The sequence below is a fragment of the Schistocerca americana genome, chromosome 4, assembly GCF_021461395.2.
Source record: "Schistocerca americana isolate TAMUIC-IGC-003095 chromosome 4, iqSchAmer2.1, whole genome shotgun sequence".
NCBI classification, from domain to species: Eukaryota; Metazoa; Arthropoda; class Insecta; order Orthoptera; family Acrididae; genus Schistocerca; species Schistocerca americana.
Window position 1 is genome coordinate 96,088,117 of NC_060122.1, and position 20,333 is coordinate 96,108,449.

Here is a 20,333-nt window from a genome sequence, read left to right on the forward strand (position 1 = left end):
CACATGCGCGCCTTTTAACATACAACTCACTACCCACTGCGACAAGCTTCCCTAACTGCAGCTTCCTCACACCCACTAATTCATCGCCGTAAACAGCTCACCCCCACCCACTCCAGTTGCCCATTCTCACTAGTTCAGCCCAACTCATTGTCCTTATCTCTTTGCACGTCTTTGTCACTGTCTCCTCTGTCACAGCCACAGTCCCCTTTATTCCGCCCTAGTACTGCTGTCTCCTCTCGTGGTCACTGTGTCGCTCTTGCTGTCTCTTACTGCTACTATCTCATTCCTTCCTTCCCACTGCTGCTGTCTCTATCTCCCTCTGTCTCTCATTAGCACTTGCTGTCAGCCACTTCCACTTTCTCCTTCTCTTTGTTCCTGTCCCACTGGCACTGTCTCCTTCATACTTTTGATATCACTGTTCTGTCACTGCCGACTGTGTACCACTGCCACCGTGTCCCTCTCTTTCACAGTGCCATTGTCTCCCTCGCTCTTTCAACACAACAACCACTGTCTACTATTTGCCAGTATTTATTAGTTTTCTGTTTCTTTCCCACCACCCCACCTCTGTCAGCATAAAAAATCGCCAATATACTCACATGCCAAATTTTTTGGGAAAATTTTTGAAAGACGCTGAGGAAAGCAGAATGAGGCAGCTGGTACCCCACTTTTCAGTCTTTTATTAAACAAGAGCATATTCCCTTTTATGTGCTCCGATAGGAGTATTTCTCTGTTGCTTCCTTTCTTTTCCTCGCTACAGTAGGACGTTTCAATCATATGTAGAGAAATTTATCGGTCAGTAAAATTTTGATAGTTAACTTATGTGAAACGGAAATAACGGAAAACTAATTTTACACCTCAGAGTGGATTTTACGTGAACAAAAATTTTGCATATCCTTCCGTACTAGAAAATGGGACTCCCAGAATCATTCTGATGATAACGCACACACTTTACAGAGTCTCTCTCCGTGCTACGTCAATTTATAAACAGCTTTTCGTCTTACACCGGATTTTATGTGCGTGTTTTACATGTACAAGTAGGGTAACTTCGAATCTCTGCCTCTCCGAAACGGATAAAGATATCAACACAATTTTCAAAGATTGTTCGAGCCCGCGGTCCAACGAATGTGTAGCAAAAATTACAATTATTTGCTGTGCATAGCCGTGTTTTGGTGCGTTTCTCGATAACGGATAAAAAATTTTGAAATTGGGAAGATACCACTTCTAGATAAGTGCCTAGAAGATGTGCCGTTAAAATTTGAGCAATTTGCGGCGGTTACTTATCCAGATATCCGCTGCTGATGGCGAAACGATGCTGAAAACTGCTTTTTTCTGGTTTTCTCGGCAACTATATGGCGGCTCCGTAGCCCCTTCAGGCGCACCGCAGATCACACCCAATGCTAAAAGAACCAAACAAGATCCTCCATTTGTCGAGGCTGGAGGAAGTATGTGATATTCAAAATTTGACCCTGTACTGCACGATACTCACAGTTACACCATCCTTCTGTTGGGTACAGAAATGGTCCCAAACCTAAGGGCTATCCGAAACACTTCGCCCTATCTTTCTATCACCAATAGGACCCGGTATGAGCCCAGAAAAAAATGCGTTCTTATGCACGGAATTTGCGAACCTATTGGTGGAACTGTGGCATGCGTACCGATACAGTGATTAAATTAAGAAACGACTGAAAACAATATGGGTATAATGAAAAGCCGGCCGGTGTGGCCGAGCGGTTCTAGGCGCTTCAGTCTGGAACCGCGCGTCCACTATGGTCGCAGGTTCGAATCCTGCCTCGGGCATGGATGTGTGTGATGTTCTTAGGTTAGTTAGGTTTAACTAGTTCTAAGCTCTAGGGGACTGATGACCTCAGATGTTAAGTCCCATAGTGCTCATAGCCATTTTTTATAATGAAAAAATGTGTTTGGGAGAGAAGATTTCTTCAGAAAAGCTGGCAGACGACACAATCACTAACACAGAAAATTATATAATGGGCGCTGGCTAATGATAATTATGTTGGGCTTTGTAGTGGTACTTGAATTACATAACCATTACGGCACCTCACCTTAACCTCTCGATACCAGCAATATTCTACTGTGTTTCTGTAAAATAGTTAACATATTTCTGTGACAACATTCAGATTTGATTTCATTAATGTAGAGGTACTTCGATACATCGATATGTATATATTGCAATGATATTATTCTTATGTGTATTCTTTCTTTTGTCACTATGGTCTTTGACGTACTTGTAACTCTGATTTTTTGGGTGCGTAAGCGGTTATGAGAGAGTCAAGCTTTGGTCGTCATGTTAAAAAGACGCAAATTGTAGTCAGTTTATGAAATGTGAACTTTAACAGTGATGAAGATATTTTCAAGTATGTTTTATATTGTGAAGTGATGTTTTGGATCGAGTTACGTGATATTGCAACAAAAGTAATAAAAAAGAAGTGTAAATTAAATTCAGAGTGCTGATTACTTTTTTACATCACCATTGTCCTAACTTTCAAAAGTTTAATCTTCAAGAATGGTTTATGGAACACATCTATAAAACTTTTGAATATCGCAGAATAACACCTAGGCCTTTTTGCATCCGAGCTTGGAATCATCACTACCTAGATTTTCGACGATTGAGCCACGAGTTCACAACGAGACCAGCGTGGGAAACACGAAAAGGTGAGTGCCTAGTTTATCCATTTTTTCAACAAATGACTTTATTAACTGTGCTCTAATGACACCTGCCACATAATATAACTTTGTTGTTGCCCGAAAATGCAATATTTAGCAGCGAGAGCAACACTACAATCATAATTAATTTTTGACCTTTGTTGTGGTAGGGCTGTTACAGCTTCTTGAAGTAACCATCGTCAAAACTGTACATGGACTCAGAGATTTCTTTACATGCCTGAATAGTTTAAGAGAGTAATTATAAACATACGCGATGAAAAACAATGGAATACCCCAAGGAATGACATAAGATGTACATAAAGTAACTCTAGGTACCGCAAGAAAAGGTATCAGAAGAAGATGATAATTCAACTAAAAGGTTGAAGACACTAAATTACTTATAGAACATTTACGAAGGAAAAAATTCCTAAAAACTGAAAAAAGGACACAGACGAGACAAAAAAATGTAAGTCTATATTTCCTCTTAGTAATGCACAAAATTGTTATCGCAAAGCGCATAGAAAGGAAATGGTACATAGCTCACTGGAGCACCTGCAAATCGTGAAGAAAAATCATAGAACAGAACAATGAGTTTGAATTTGGTTCTGCCTGCGTGTCACTGACTTTGAGGGCGGAAAAAAACCTTCCGTTCCGTGAAAGCCTGGAACCAACTGTAGGAACGTCACTGTAAGGCAAAGAATTCTCGGGGACCAGTCACTGCTCCCAATCATGATGTAGGTTTCCTGGACGTCTCTTCGGTGAGGACAGAAGCAGTACACCCAATCTCTCTGCATATAGAATAAATTCTGTGTAGAAGTGTGAGAAAGTGTTCTAAATGTTTGCGTAGCATGTATCTCAGGGGGAACATGAGCACCTGGCCGATATTCACACATTGGGATGTGGGAAACCGCTTAAAAATCAAATCCGGGTTGACCAGCACACCGACCCCTCGTAGTTAATGCGGTGCCGGCACATCACCCCGTCCTCTATGCGGCCTTTAACAGGTGGTGCTGCCCGGGCGGATGCTAGGCTCACCGTATACATGCGCCACGTCTCTATCTACCACCCCCCCCCCCCCAACTTATTGTTTCCAACTACTTAATGTTTATAACTACTGCAGAAAGTATACAAAACATTGATACCTGGTTATATCGACGCTACTGCCAACACTCCTAACAGCATCCAAGAGTGTCGCTCACTTTTCAACAACCACCACCACCAGCACCACCGTCTTTTTAAAGAATCGAACGTCCATGTATGGAACAGCTTCAAACGTCTCATTACTTAACAAATGGGTTAACAATGTTGACGCTACGCTTGTAAGCGAAAAAAGGTTTGAAATTATGTGTGAAGTTTACTGGAAGTAGCTAAGTGGTCTCATTCTCAAACAGCGGGTGAACTGCAACTGGGAGCAGGTAATCGCTTTAGAAGATTAGTTACACAGATGTGACCATCAGACTAAAGAAAAACATAATAAACCTGTAGTGATAATAGAACATTTGTGGCAGAGCGGGATGCGAGCTCTGATTTTCTGCGTTTCACCGGCAGTCACCGTAACCATTAAGACGTCCGTGCATGGCTCCAGGCCTGACTGAAAACTTTCAAATGTGTTCAAATGTATGTGAAATCTTATGGGACTTAACTGCTAAGATCATCAGTCCCTAAGCTTACACACTACTTAACCCAAATTATCCTAAGGACAAAGACACACATCCATGCCCGAGGGAAGACTCGAACCTCCACCTGGACTAGCCGCACAATCCATGACTGAAGCCCCCTAGACCGCTGGGCTAATCCCGCGCTGTGAAAACTTTCATTCTCCCTGATATTCCACCTATGATTCTGAACACTAACACCAGAACGAAATACCTTCAGCTGCTGACGGGCGTTGGTATATATCAACGGGAACAGGTGAAAATGTGTGCCCCGACCGGGATTCGAAATTGGGATCTCCTGCTTACATGGCAGACGTTCTATCCATCTGAGCCACCGAGGGCACAGAAGATAGCGCGACTGCAGGGACTATCTCACGCACGCCTCCCGCGAGACCCACATTCTCACCTTGTACGTCCACACACTACGTTCGTAGTGTCCCACGGCAACACATGGACATGTCCGAAAGAACAGACACCGTATCCATATAACCAACACCAGAGGTTTTCGCACATGGTTTGTGGAGTAGCACTACGGGGGAACGGAGTCGCTGGAGGACCATGTTTAGGAATCTAACGAGAGGAAACGTGAGTGACAATGGAAGATGGAGTCGGGTCTGGAGAAGAGCTCAGACAGCCTAGTGGTTGAGGCGACTGCTCAAGAAACGCAGAATATCCGCGTTCGAATCTCACTCTTGCACAAACTTTCTACTGTCACCTCATATCTCTTAATTACATTGCAGGTTCAACATATGTGAACGGTATAGTGTTATTTCATGTCGACCCGCCAGGATAGCCGAGAGCACTAACGCGCTGCTTCCTAGACTCGGGTAGGGGTGCCAGCCAGCCTGGATGTGGTTTTTAGGCGGTTTTCCACACCCTACTAGGTGAATACTGGGCTGGTCCCCACGTCCCGCCTCAGTTCCACGACTCGCAGACATTTGAAACACGTTCACACTCTTTCACGATTTCCACTAGACGCAAACAGCTGGGGTACACTCATTCCGTCCCGGGGGGTATGGGGTGGCAGCAGGAAAGGCATCCGGCCACCCCTTTAAATTAACCATGCCAAATCAGTACTTAGCCCTGCCGACCCAGCGCACAATGCGGGATAAAGGCAGTAGCAAAGAAAGAGTGTTATTTCATGCCATCAAATCTTCAATTGTTTCATCGTATTCGATCCATTTCAGTGCATCGAATCCATTACAGAAAGAAAAAACAACGAGTGTACCTGTATACGTCTGATTAATTATGGCCTTTATGTTTCGGAACTAGAGAAGGCGCAAGCTGTCATTCGTGTATGGCGGTATGTGGTCTGAATAGCAGGACGAACAAGCGCATTGCACAGCAATTGACAGTCCATAGGCGGGCGCACTGAATGTCAGCGAACTGTGTGCTGCGGCATGTGATCCGCCGACAAGTGTGTGTGTATGACGTCACACGTCCTCCGAACAGTGCGTGTGTCGTGACACCGTGCTCCCGACTGCATCCACATTTGCGGCATAACGGCCAGAAGTTGACAAGACGTGACCATTCAATCGCTTTACAGCTGCCACCCTGTGCGCTTCACTTAGTTGCTATCGACGCTCTTTTCACAATTATTAAGTAGATGCTTCAGCTCCCAATGCCTTTTAGTTTTAGTAATATTCCACTGTTGTTCTTTATTTTTGTTGTTTTTGGTGGAAGAATGCTACATCACAAATAAACTACATTTAACAACGTCACCAAGAGATCATTGCTGAATATCTTAAGAATCCACACATACCCTAAGAAACAAATCTGATAGTGTTGAGACACAAAGGGAAAAGAAGACAAAATAACTTTAACGTTGCTGGCTCGTCTACCTCACATGTTCGTAGTAATACATTAACAGTTTAGGTTAAGTCTATGTGCAGCTGAATAAATGCTGGTTTGTCAGGCGCGATTTGCCTTTTTTACTCATGCATCTTCGGTGACCTGAAATACATATACATTGTCGCTAATATGTAACATTTTTAGTTTATGTATTATGCCACTGTACTTACAAGCGCAAACCAGTTCTACTTCGGACACCTACTTACTCATTTCATTTGTTTTATTATAGTAAAATTAGGAAATACATGCACTGTAATTACAGTAAATAATAAAACACGTGTACTAAGAAAGAAGATACCGGTACAAGAAATGATTATAGTTTGTAAAAGCACTCCGTCTTCAGGCCACGAGTGGCCTACCGGAACCATCCGACCGCCGTGTCATCCTCAGTGGAGGATGCGGATAGGAGGGGCGCGGGATCAGCACACCGCCCTCCCGGTCGTTATAATGGTATTCTTGACCGAAGCCGCTACCATTCGGTAGAGTAGCTTCTCAATTGGCATCACGAGGCTGAGTGCACCCCGAAAAAATGGCAACAGCGCATGGCAGCCTGGATGGTCACCCATCCAAGTGCCGACCACGCCCGACAGCGCTTAACTTCGGTGATCTCACGGGAACCGGTGTAGCCACTGCGGCAAGGCCGTTGTCCGATTATAGTTTGTAATTGTAAGTACAGTGGCACAATATGAGAATTATAAATGCTTCATTTAAATGATAGTATATATGCATTTCAGGCCACTGAAGATCCTTCAATAACGTACTGCGAAAGTTTCTGGCCAAACTACTCTAGTTGCACATCAACAGAAAAAAAAAAAATGATCGGATGTCATTCCCCGTCCGGGGAAGAATTATTGTAACGTAAAACTATCTCGATCATTATATGTCGTTGGCGAACCATCTACAAAAATCTATGGCCCTTTTGCAATACTGCAAAACAGTTTTTTCGTTTATTTTTATCAAGAGCTGCATACTCACTTTCGTAGACTTTAAGAACTACTTCACAGATGCCGAATCTTCTTTCATGCACTCTTTTTTTTCCACAGGTATCAGGGAGTGATGACGCAGGACCATTTACGAGATATAGTCACAGAACCGAAAAATACCCCCTTTTCGGGTACATTTTTGCCCCCCACCACTATCCCACAACTCCGCCGAGGGGGAAAACCTAGGATAGTCATACTGGGACACAAACGAAGCCATTAAAACAATAAAACCTTCTGTAGCAAATTATTTCCTATTTGAATGCTAATTCTACTGGACTATTTCTCGATAGAGGCGACGAATCCCTGGCGCCACAGAAGGCTCCACATTTCTCTCCTGCTATTTTTATCGATGGTTCCCCTTTGATAAGTATTCAACGGATTTCCTTCCCCAATCCGAGTTTGTGCAGTCCCACTAACGACCTTCCCATCGATGAAACAAACCTTTAGCTACCTTTCTTCCATTTCGTGTTCCAACGAAGTTCTCCTTCTTGGAAATTTCAAAAAATCGTCGAAAGAATATCGTGGCGGAGTTTACGGGAAAACCGTTGTAGAAGCACGGCGCCTTCAGACCGACTTAACCTACTTTTGACATCAATAAGAAAAATCAGCGCCGGTTTAACGCCCAAGCGACACAAGTCTTCGCTTGAGATGCTCGGCTGAGTGGGGCGCCAGAGGTGCACCGCTGTATAATTCCTACACAGGACGTTATCACACTTCATGGCGGCCGCTCGAGGCGTCAGGCTGAGAGGGGCGCCCAACTGTACGCTGTACATCACAATTACTAGTGACAACTGACATGAGCGAAAGTGTAAAAGTCCAAAACATACACAGTATATTCGCAAATATTCGATTATGTCGTGGAATATTTAAGTAACAGACTTCAGTACGTTATAATAGGCGAGGAATGGTCCAAATAACCGAAAGTAACATCGGCTGTGTCGCAAGGCAGTGTAATACGACCTCTGATGTTTTCAAACATACATAAACGATTTATCAGACAGTAAAAGCAGCACTATCAGATAGTTGTGTGCGGTGATGTATCGTTGTATTGCGCATACGTGCGAAAAGAAATCCACTAATGTAAACTGCACTGTTGATGACCAACTGCTGGAAACATCTAGGAGTAACTATCCACCGCGACCTTTACGTGGAATGACCACATAAAACGAATAGTAGGAAAAGCGGATGTTGGACAAGATTCATGGGAAGAATCTTAAGGGAATTCAACTCATCTTCGAAAGATGCGGCTTACAAGGCGCTTGTTCGGCCGATTCTTGAATGGTGGTGTTGTTGTCTTCAGTCCAGAGACTGGTTTGATGCAGCTCTCCATGCTACTCTATCCTGTGCAAGCTTCATCTCCCAGTACCTATTGCAACCTACATCCTACTGAATCTGCTTAGTGTATTCATCTCTTGGTCTCCCTCTACGATTTTTACCCTCCACGCTGCCCTCGAGTACTAAATTGGTGATCCCTTGATGCCTCAGAACATGTCCTACGAACTGATTCCTTCTTCTAGTCAAGGTGTGCCACAAATTTCTCTTCTCCCTAATTCTATTCCTCATCATTAGTTATGTGATCTACCCATCTAATCTTCAGCATTCTTCTGTAGCACCACATTTCGAAAGCTTCTATCCTCTTCTTGTCCAAACTATTTATCGTCCACGTTTCACTTCCCTACATGGCTACACTCCATACAAATACTTTCAGAAACGACTTCCTGACAAATCTATGCTCGATGTTAACAAATTTCCCTTCTTCAGAAACACTTTCCTTGCCATTGCCAGTCTATTTTTTATATCCTCTCTACTTTGACCATCATCAGTTATTTTGCTGCCCAAATCTACTACTTTAAGTTTCTCATTTCCTAATCTAATTTCCTCAGCATCGTCCGATTTAATACGACTACATTCCATTATCTTCGTTTTGCTTATATTGATGTTCATCTTATATCCTCTTTTCAGGACACTGCCCATTCCCTTCAGCTGCTCTTCCAGGTCTTTTGCTGTCTCTGACAGAATTACAATTTCTTCTCCATGGATTTTAATTTCTCATGAATTTGAGAGCCTTACCGGCTAGGCCTGATAGAAGATAGAGAAGATCCAACGAAGGGCGGCACGTTTCGTCACGGGATCGTTCAATCGGCGTGAGAGCGTTACGGAGACGCTGAACGAACTTCAGTGGCAGACGGTACAGGAGAAGCGTTGTGCTTCGTGGAGAGGCGGCATTCGCGAGTGGAACAGGGTAGGGGAATAAGTTACTGGTGCCAGAAGTACCATCCGCCACACACTGCTAGGTGGTTGGCGCACTGTGAGGGAGATGTAGATAATTTACATGGATGGTCGTATAGAACTGGAGAAACACTTGGACAATATATTGATTTGGTTTCATGAATAGCAGCTCTCTCTAAGTGTACATAAATGTACGATAAGGCCTGTAACAAAGAGAGAAAACCGTCTATTGTCCGATTACAAAATTAACGTGTGCATCACATGTTAAAAGTACTGAAGGGTAATATTAAGAAGTGATTAGAAATGGGACTACCTGGTAAAATCAGTATTGGACAAGACTAATGCTAGACACATTTGTTAAGCGGTTCTGGGAAAGTGTGGCGCATCTGTAAAGGAAGTCGCCAAGAAAACGTTGCTGCGATGAGTGCCACACTATTGTCGCAATGTTTGGAGTCATCAAACGGCACTAAAGCAGACACAGAAAGAGTTCTCGGACGAGCTGCTAGCATCGCAAAAGGCCGGTACAGCCTATACGAAAGTGTAACAGAAAATCTCTGACAACTTACATGGAAATCCCTGGAGGAAAACAGTTCTCGCAAAACCCTACTCCGTAGAGTTGACAAAAGCATACATAATCAAGCAGTTTGCTCAAGCGTGCTGTACCATCTGCAGGAGACTTCTTGTAATCCTGTTGGGCGTACTGCGACGTCAGCTAAAAACGTGGAACGATTTTAATGAACTGACGCTGCCCACGGAAGCCTACGAACACTACTGGCCATTAAAATTGCTACATCACGAAGATGACGTGCTACAGACGCGAAATTTAACAGACAGGAAGAAGTTGCTGTGATATGCAAATGATTAGCTTTTCAGAGCATTCACACAATGTTGGCGCCGGTGGCGACACCTACAACGTGCTGACATGAGGAAAGTTTCCAACCGATTTCTCATGCACAAGCAACAGTTGACCGGCGTTGCCTGGTGAAACGTTGTTGTGATGCCTCGTGCAAGGAGGAGAAATGCGTACCATTACGTTTACGACTTTGATAAAGGTCGGATTGTAGCCTATCGCGATTGCGGTTTATCGTATCGCGACATTGCTGCTCGTGTTGGTCGAGATCCAATGACTGTTAGCAGAATATGGAATCGGTGGGTTCAGGAGGGTAATACGGAACGCCGTGCTGGATCCCAACGGCCTCGTATCACTAGCAGTCGCTATGACAGGCATCTTATCCGCATGGCTGTAACGGATCGTGCAGCCACATCTCGATCCCTGAGTCAACAGATGGGGACGTTTGCAAGACGACAACCATTTGCACGGACAGTTCGTCAACGTTTGCAACAGCATGGACTATCAGCTCGGAGACCATGGCTGCGGTTACCCTTGACGCTGCATCACACACAGGAGCGCCTGCGATGGTGTACGCAACGACTAACCTGGGTGCACGAATGGCAAAACGTCATTTTTTCGGATAAATCCAGGTTCTGTGTACAGCATCATGATGGTCGCATCCGTGTTTGGCGACATCGCGATGAACGCACTTTGGAATCGTGTATTCGTCATCGCCATACTGGCGTATCATCCTGCGTGATGGTATGGTGTGCCATTGGTTACACGTCTCGGGCACCTCTTGTTCGCGTTGACGGCACTCTGAACAGTGGACATTACATTTCAGATGTGTTACGACCCGTGGCTCTACCCTTCACTCGATCCCTGCAAAACCCTACATTTCAGCTGGATAATGCACAGCCGCATGTTGCAGGTCCTGTACGGGCTTTTCTGTATATAGAAAATGCTCGACTGCTAATCTGGGCAGCACATTCTCCAGATCTCTCACCAACTGAAAACGTCTGGTCAATGGTGGCCGAGCAACTGGCTCGTCACAATGCGCCAGTCACTACTCTTGATGAACAGTGGTATCGTGTTGAAGCTGCATGGGCAGCTGTACCTGCACACGCCATCCAAGCTCTGTTTGACTCAATGCCCAGGCGTACCGAGGCCGTTATTACGGCCAGAGGTGGTTGTTCTGGGTACTGATTTCTCAGGATCTATGCACCCAAACTGCGTGAAAATGTAATCACATGTCAGTTCTAGTATAATATATTTGTCCAATGAATACCCGTTTATCACCTGCATTTCTTCTTGGTGTAGCAATTTTAGTGGCCAGTAGTGTATTTGTATCATGATTACGGATCGATCGCTTATCAATGGTGCCGGCATAACAACGTGCACATGCTGGAGCGCGTATACCAGCTAAGCGCAGACTTGTAGAAGCACACATCAGTTAGGCAATCTTCGCACTACGTCCAGACGATAGGAAACATATACACCGCAAATTGCTGGAAAGTTTATTCGAGTATATAAAACCTTTCCGTGTTTCAGGACCATTAAATCGAAAGGCAAAGGGGGATGTTGCATACGTTGAACACTTAAGAAAATACAAAGCGTTTGACCCCCATTACAGACAAACATACTCTTATTGTTTCTGTCGGAACCACTACAAGAGAAAGAAAAGGAAAAATACAGAAAATGTATCTATTTATTCATTTGGAAGAGGAAGAGTTCAGGGACGTGGGTCAGCATTATATGTACTGGATGTACAGGTATTTCTATTGGTTACTGAACAACATCAGTATTTGCGTCTTTTGTAGACTAATACCGCAATTATAGCCACTAAAAGTCGTAAACTTTGAGGGTTAGTGGATGTGGCAAGAGCAAGCCATTAATGGGCAGCAGGTCAGCTGTTGTGTGGACGGGTGGACGGAAGACGGTTAGTCTTTACTGACAGACTCAGTCGACTTACGTCAGTGGTGCAGCACGACTGTGCAGAAAACATCAGGTCGTAATGTTTGCCACGTGTTTGTGGGAAGACTGTTGGATGCAACCAACACGCTGATGTGTGTACATTTTGTTCCGGCGTGAAGTCCAGCGCCGGCACGCTGGTCGGCAACGTCAGAGCAGAGACGGCTGTGAAGAAGACGTCAGTCAATTGCACGCTGTCTGTCGCCCTTTCCCTGCGACACATCTGTATTTCATAAAGTTAAGTATTGTAATCGTGTTCTTTTGTAATGAACTTCATTAATATGATTTGCTTGAATTGTTGTCTAACGATACGAGAAAGCAGGTTTCCTAGGCACCCCATATTTGACAAGTAGGCAGGATGCAACGCACATTACGGTACCACATTAAAATATGTGCACTTATACCCGTTACATACAGCGTGTGTGTGAGGTATTCGTAGCACCCTCAGCTCATGAGTTAGTGAGACGATCACATATTTTTTATTGGTGTTGAAATAATTATGCCAGCATGTGGATATGTCTTCAGCTCAGAGAGTAACTTAACATGGAAATAAGTTTTTAGTTTCATCAACCAGTCTTACAGTATTATCACGTCCCCTCTTTCGTCATTTTTCTGCATCACAACAGCAATGCCGGCCAAATCGAGTAAATCGTCGTCGTCCGAACAGCACGTATTCTAAACACAACTGATGCCTGCACAAATTTCCATGCACTATACTGAGGCGACAGTGTCTTGAAAGGAGGATATAAGATGAACATCAACAAAAGCAAAACAAGGATAATGGAATGTAGTCTAATTATTAAATCGGGTGATGCTGAGGGAATTAGATTAGGAAATGAGGCACTTAAAGTAGTAAAGGAGTTTTGCTATTTGGGGAGCAAAATAACTGATGATGGTCGAAGTAGAGAGGATATAAAATGTAGGCTGGCAATGGCAAGGAAAGCGTTTCTGAAGAAGAGAAATTTATTAACATCCAGTATTGATTTAAATGTCAGGAAGTCATTTCTGAAAGTATTCGTATGGAGTGTAGCCATGTATGGAAGTGAAACGTGGACGATAAATAGTTTAGACAAGAAGAGAATAGAAGCTTTCGAAATGTGGTGCAACAGAAGAATGCTGAAAATTAGATGGGTAGACCACATAACTAATGAGGAGGTATTGAATAGGATTGGGGAGAAGAGAAGTTTGTGGCACAACTTGACCGGAAGAAGGGATCGGTTGGTAGGACATGTTCTGAGGCATCAAGGGATCACCAATTTAGTATTGGAGGGCAGCGTGGAGGGTAAAAATCGTAGAGGGAGACCAAGAGATGAATACAGTAAGCAGATTCAGTAGGATGTAGGTTGCAGTAGGTACTGGGAGATGAAAAAGCTTGCACAGGATAGAGTAGCATGGAGAGCTGCATCAAACCAGTCTCAGGACTGAAGACCACAACAACAACAACAACATACTGAGGCGAAAGGGATCCGTGCATGCTCTTCCAACAAATGCTTGTACATTTATGCTTGCCAAGCTTGCGAGCTTCAGTCTCCGTCTCCACGTGAAACACACACACTCCATTGCAGCCATCGGCTCCTTTTTCCAACTCGCTGTCTCAAAATGTATTTTCTTGTACAAAATGCACACAATAGGACCACAACAGAGACGGTTCTGTGGGATGCACACAATGGATTTCTCGTGCCGAATGCGGTCTGCGGGCTAAGACGCATACACACTAGGGCAACGAAGGCCAACGAATGACAGCCAACTGCTTCGTTGGTCGATATCTGATTAGTGTGTATAGGCTGCAGATCTGAGCCAATGGAGCGGTTGGCAATGGTTGCGGTTCTGTCTGCTGGCGGGGACATCAGAACATTGGCGGCTGGTCTACCTTGGGACCCCTCTGTTAATGTGGATGCTAAGTCGAATGTCCGTTGGTTGAATAGCGATTTGTTGTATCTCTAGGACGGGTGTGTACTGAAATATTGCTGGACACCGACAAGGCGCATTTAGTATGTTTTACTGGCCTGTTTCGCTATTTAACAAGAGCATCATCGGAAACTGTGGAATTTAAAGTACAGTATTTGCCTGTTGAAGACCGAAACCGTTCAATAAAACAATAGTGAGTTGGACTTGTGGCTGTCCTGAAAAACTTACTGGCAATGCCTGCGCTCGCCAAGGCCGTGTATCTATTGTGTTTAAAAACACTGGAGTATGGAGTAGGACACGGAGAGAGCATTAAAAGCAAATAGTGTTTTATCGTGAACGGGAATGGATGTGGGCACATAGTAACTGTGATTATAAAAACAAATTGAAAAGATTAGGGAAATAAGCGAGCTGTTACAAAGAAATGTGCAGTATGTGAAAACGAAATTGTAGTCTTCATAGACATCTTTTCCCCGTGAACAGCAAAGAGAAACAAACAAAACTGGGAGTTACCATTAATATCTCAATCTGGCACAGTTCCCCTAACAGAGGTGCCATCTTCGGAAATTAAGACCTACATAACTCAAAACAATTAGAAATGTGTAGCTTTCATTTCGAAAAAAAAAAAAAAAAAAAAAAAAAAAAAAAAAAAAAAACAGCCCATGTTGCAATGCAGCTGCAAAGTAGTCATTAATTTTGTCCCACCACACTGTTCCCTCGTCATTTCTTCTTCTTCTTCTTCTTCTTCTTCTTATTCTGACAGCTTATTGCAGTAAAATAAATGTTGCACGTAAGACGACTGCTACATCCTCTTCTTCCCTCATAATATCGACCGGCGAAATTTTAACTAAAACGCTACTGCATAACAGTAAGAAAACTCCTGCAATGTTGGCAGGTTATCAGAGCCAAGTGCGGTTCCACATGGCCCGAGCCCTCAGACCCAGGCTCTTCGTCTGGAGGATGAGGAGCCGAGTGCCAATGCATTGCCGACAAACGCTAGGTCGGATCCAGTATCTGTAGTTCGTTGGCCTAGTGCAGAGGTCGTCAAACTTCTCTGCTTAAGAGGCGATACTGACGTAATGGGGTGACGCCTCTGGCCGCATAGGAAAACGGGAGGGAGGGTGGGGGGTAGAGCGTAAAATGGCCACCTAAAGAGTAATTCAGTTTTCACTAAACTATGGTGGTTGTTAGAAGCTTACCGCTCACATATTTTGAATCTACAATTATGAGGTATCACAGAAAATATTTTTAATTGAAAAAGAAAATATATTGGAACTATACGCATCTTTTTGAAGACTTACTTGGTGACCAGTTTTCCGTACCTAAGAGGGTACTGTGCCTATGCAATCGCAACAGGATCCCGTGTTTGCTTTTCTGACTTACGGGCACATTTCCTAGGCGTCTCCACGCCCTACTGTCAGAATACGACGCGCCCGCTGCAGAGGGTTTTCAGTCGGACTCTTGTATTGGGCGAAAAATAACACGGCAGAGACGGTTTTCAATAATATAACTTAATTCAAAATTGTCACAAAGGGCTAGAATGTCGGATGACAGGCTTTAGAAGTCAGTTTTATCTGTTGCATAAGAAGTAACTAACTTTTATTTGGGTTGAACACCTTGGCCAATTTTCCCTACTAGTAGAGCGACAGATTTTCCCAATCGGACGTTATGTCGGCTTTAGTTATTCACATAAGAGACAGTAAAACTGAAATAAATAACAAGTTAACTACACATTTGTAGGCCAAAATACGTTGTTTAAACATTCGTACTGTAAAAAAATTATTACTCTCCACAGAAGTGAGAACACAAATGATATAAATGACAAATCAAAAACAAAAACCGTTTTTACTAAAAAAGTAACGGAGCAAGCTTTCTCTGTCAATTTCACTGACAAAAGACTGTGAAAGCGAAAGTATACCTGAAATGCGTTGCGACCCGCAGTGTGGACACATTACATCCGCTCAGCTGTCGCAAACTCGTCGCGAGTGAGTCCATTAGTCACGTTAATGATCAGCTGAATAAGCAGCGCGCGGAAATCTAAAAGACCGTGAATACGCTGCACACTGCGCGTGTGAAGGTATAAGGGACGATTCTGTCGTTCGACAAAATCACAAGTTAACCTTTTCAGGGTGCGCTTACTCTGTCGTAGTAATAAAATTTGTGCTTTTATGTCTTCGTAATTTTTTTCCCCCTTTGTATTGATGACAGATTGCGTGAAGACTTAACGTTTTTCACACTACCGGTAGTGTTCTCTTACACGAGAGACTTAATATCTGTAAGAAAAAAAAATGTGTGTGATTTTCCAATACATGGACGAAGAAAATGTCTGCATTGTGAACAAATAAGAACACAAATGGTTACTTTTTTTTATGAAATCATCGTCTGGCATTAGTGGCCGGGAGAGCCAGTGTGGGGTTGTTCCGCCTCCTGGTGCAAGTCTTTCTATTTGACGCCACTTCCGCGATCTTTGTACCAGAAAAATAATTTTAGATGCTGTTATTTTAATGTTCTTGTATTTGATTTGTTCGACATTGCTTGTACCTATACATATTCTCCAGCAAATAAACGGGTCTGTACGACACCTCCTTCTTCTTCTTGTTCCCTGCAGTGTGGAGAATTTACCATTCTATCTGTGCCAAATACATACACTAGGAATTTTTGCTATTATCATTGCTATTTCGTTAATTCTGTAACGTTATTTCGATGGTTTGTAAGAAGGTTGGTTTCTCACACACTCTCTTGCGAAACAGCACAACACGCAATTTTGGCGTCACTGTGCGAACACAAAGAAATTTCAAAACTCTATTAAAAGCTTTGCGAAATGATTTGTCTAAAACTAAGAAATAAAACAGATTACAGAAACATTTGAGGAACTCATTGCCTGGACACGATTTCGAGCATTATTCAAAGATGCGTCAGACGTTTCTCTAATCTATTTTATTTCTTACTTGAAAATAAATAATTTCGCAAAAAATTTGACAGATTTTTGATTTTTTTGTTTACACGTTTTGTTCAGGAAGCATGTTATTATTGCACGCTACTTGCTTCCTAGTGTCTTGCGTTCTCCAACCGTTCTAAATTCAGTACTAGATACGAAGTAAGCCTTGTTGACACTTAAATATCACATCACTATAACTTTTTATTCCTGAAATAGCTAGGCCTTGTAGAACCTTTGACACCTCATTCACATAGATAGCAGCACCTGTTCGTGAAATGTTTCAATTCTGCCCGAAGTCAAAGTTTTTCTTAATTGCCCTGTTTGCTTTAAGGCAGTTAAATATATATATATTTTGAAAAACTAGATCTCAAGTTTATCAATTTTATATCCCATTGTGTTAGTTTGGCTATGAAAATTCATTGTTTAATTTTCCCTCAAATAACTGATTAAGTTTCTCGCAATGACTGTGACAGAGACAGATACAAATGTGGTATATGGGCATTAGTATGGAATTCTATGATTTCTCACCTTGTAAGTGTTGTACTTTGGCTAGGTGCTTAAAAACTGTGTTCAGTAACTGTAGACTTCTTTGGGATGCATTCATGTTACAGTTGGCAGCGAGTGAGTGAAACCGCTTTAACGAATTCACTAGAAGGCACAATTACTGCAGGTTGTTGGTCTTCTATTTCATTCGTGTCACAACACACAAATTATTAATACTTTTTTAAACAGAATTTTAGCTAATACATTAAGCCGTTAAATGGCGTGTTTGTTGCCAATTTAAATTTAATTTTCGATTTTATTTGCGATTCTGAATTTCAAGATGGCTGTGTCACTAATATGGACTAGTATTCCTTATTTATACCCTAGTATTCCATATTTGTACCGTACCTTCACAACCTGTTTTGTTAACAGGAATTGCTTCAGAAATGACTTCACGAGTTCGAAAGTGGAGGGATATGCCTGAAATGCAAATAGCAGTTAAAAATGTTAGAGAAAAGAAAATGGGCCACTCCAGAAATCTGGATGTTATAGATCTCGCTCGCGAAACCAAGTTAAAACTTTGTGTCTGCCTCCTCATGCGTCCCGGAAGATGCAACCGCTGGATAGAACTTCCATGAGCCATTTGAAAGCCTAATATTCTGAGCAGCTGCAGGTATGGATGAGCGAAAATGCACAGGTACAGTAACAAACATGGACATAGCCATGGGAAGGTCCACCTCAAGTGCCAGAAAGGGGAAATGGCAGTCAATGGATTGAAGGTGACAGGAATATCCCCTTTAAACCCTCATATATTCACGGATGCGAATTTAATTGCCAGCAATGAATAAATAACTGAGGAGTTACCTAATGATCCAGTCAATGAACCATCTACAGGAGCTGTGGATTCTAAAAGTGGAAAGGTTGATGCTGAAGTCTAAGGAGGAACATCTGCTGCGACATCTGAAATTACATCTTGACAAATCTCACCTATTGCACAAATAAAGAAGAGGCCAGGAATGAAGGGGAAGAAAAGGTGGTTCTTCAGCAGTCTTAACCTTGTCTCCATACGAGAGATGTCTCAAAGTATCGACGACAGCAACAAATAAACCGGACACAAAAAAGCGGAGGTCATCAAAGCGTAGGAACGAAGAATCATCCGATTCTGAGGATGATGTTTTTAGTGAGAAAGATGATTCGTCCGCCTTAGTAGCGTTCTGGACAACAATGTACCCATTAATGTAGATGGCAACTGTCTGTTTTGCTCAGGTAAATTTTCGCAGGAGGAGGCAGGGTAAAAATGGTTAATGTGTGTAATGTATGTAATGTGGGCGCAACACTGAATGTGCACATTATGGTGGAAGACGATACGTGACTTCTGCAAGTGAAATTACTTAGAGTAAGGAATTTGATAACTGAAAATGGAGTATTTCGCGAGTTGAAACTTCCTGGCATGTTAAAACTGTGTGCCGGACCGAGACTCGAACTCGGCACCTTTGCCTTTCGCGTGCAAATGCTCTACCGGCTGAGCTACCCAAGCACGACTCACGCCCCGTCCTCACAGCTTTAATTCCGCCAGTACCTCGTTTCCTACCTTCCAAACTTGAAAGGCAAAGGTCCCAAGTTCGAGTCTCGGTGCGGCACACAGTTTTAATCTGCCAGGAAGTTTCATATCAGCGCAGACTCTGCTGTAGAGTGAAAATTTCATTCTATTTCGTGAGTTGTTCTGTTTTGTTATAATTTATAGTGTTTTCTTTGACAGTTGTTAGATTTCAATTACTTGTTTCGACTTTAAAAAACTTGAAACGAATGGAGTATTCCATATTTTTATCCCATAATTTGAAGGGCCAAAAATGTCAAACTTTGTGTTAATCTTGATTTAGAAAAAAAAAAAAAAATGGTTCAAATGGCTCTGAGCACTATGGGACTTAACTGCTGTGGTCACCAGTCCCCTAGAACTTAGAACTACTTAAACCTAACTAACCTAAGGACATCACAGACATCCATGCCCAAGGCAGGATTCGAACCTGCCACCGTAGCGGTCGCGCGGTTCCAGACTGTAGCGCCTAGAACCGCTCGGCCACTCCGGCCATCCCTGATTTAGAAATGTTCCTAACGTAATATGTAAGTGAAAATATGCGATGCATTAAAACAACCCAAAGTATGTGCCACAGATACTTTGTTTGCTTAATGTGAAAAACTGAAATTTCTGAAAGGAAAACAAAATGATATTCCATAATTTGTACCAATTCATATAGCAAAACTAGATCTCATGCTGGGCAATATGTCGCACAATTTGTCTATTTCCTACTCTTCGATTGGCTGTGAAAATTCTAGCAAAACCTGTCGTGTGAGTTTTAGGGGGATCTTGTTTTCTCCCCGCTCAAACATTTCAGCAAAACACGACAGGTCTTAACAGAAGAGACTCGGTACACGAACAAATCGCAATTGTGCGGTGCGGTAGACTGACTTGCTACGGATAGTCGTCGTGAGATGACGTCGCTCGAGTAGAAGGCGCAGAGACTCGAGCGCCGGCGAGAGGGTGGTGAACTGCACGCACCTGGGGGCGAGCAGAGCGTCGCCGCAGCCGCGGCAGCTGGAGACGGAGGCGGCGTCGGCGACAAGCACGGACCGCAGGGCGGCGCCCAGCGTCGCCGAGTGGTGGCCGGCGCGTCGGTCACGCCGCCGCGGCGCCAGCAGCGAGCTCCAGCGCAGGCACATCACTGCTCTCCGCCCCACACACAACACCTCACCTCAACTCACCGGCTGCCCGCCTGCGCCGCGTCTGCCTTCGCAGCTGCCGCGCCAAACACCGCCGCAAGCGAAGA

At 43.4% G+C, this 20,333-nt stretch overlaps 1 protein-coding gene and 1 pseudogene across 1 annotated transcript in view; both read right to left on the reverse strand.

Annotated features, from left to right (window-relative positions):
- The window catches only part of LOC124613123 (mitogen-activated protein kinase kinase kinase 13), a 388,238-nt gene that overhangs the window by 113,941 nt on the left and 253,964 nt on the right, over positions 1-20,333 (reverse strand). The window lies entirely within an intron of this gene.
- Positions 6,698-6,815, reverse strand: LOC124614417 (annotated as a pseudogene).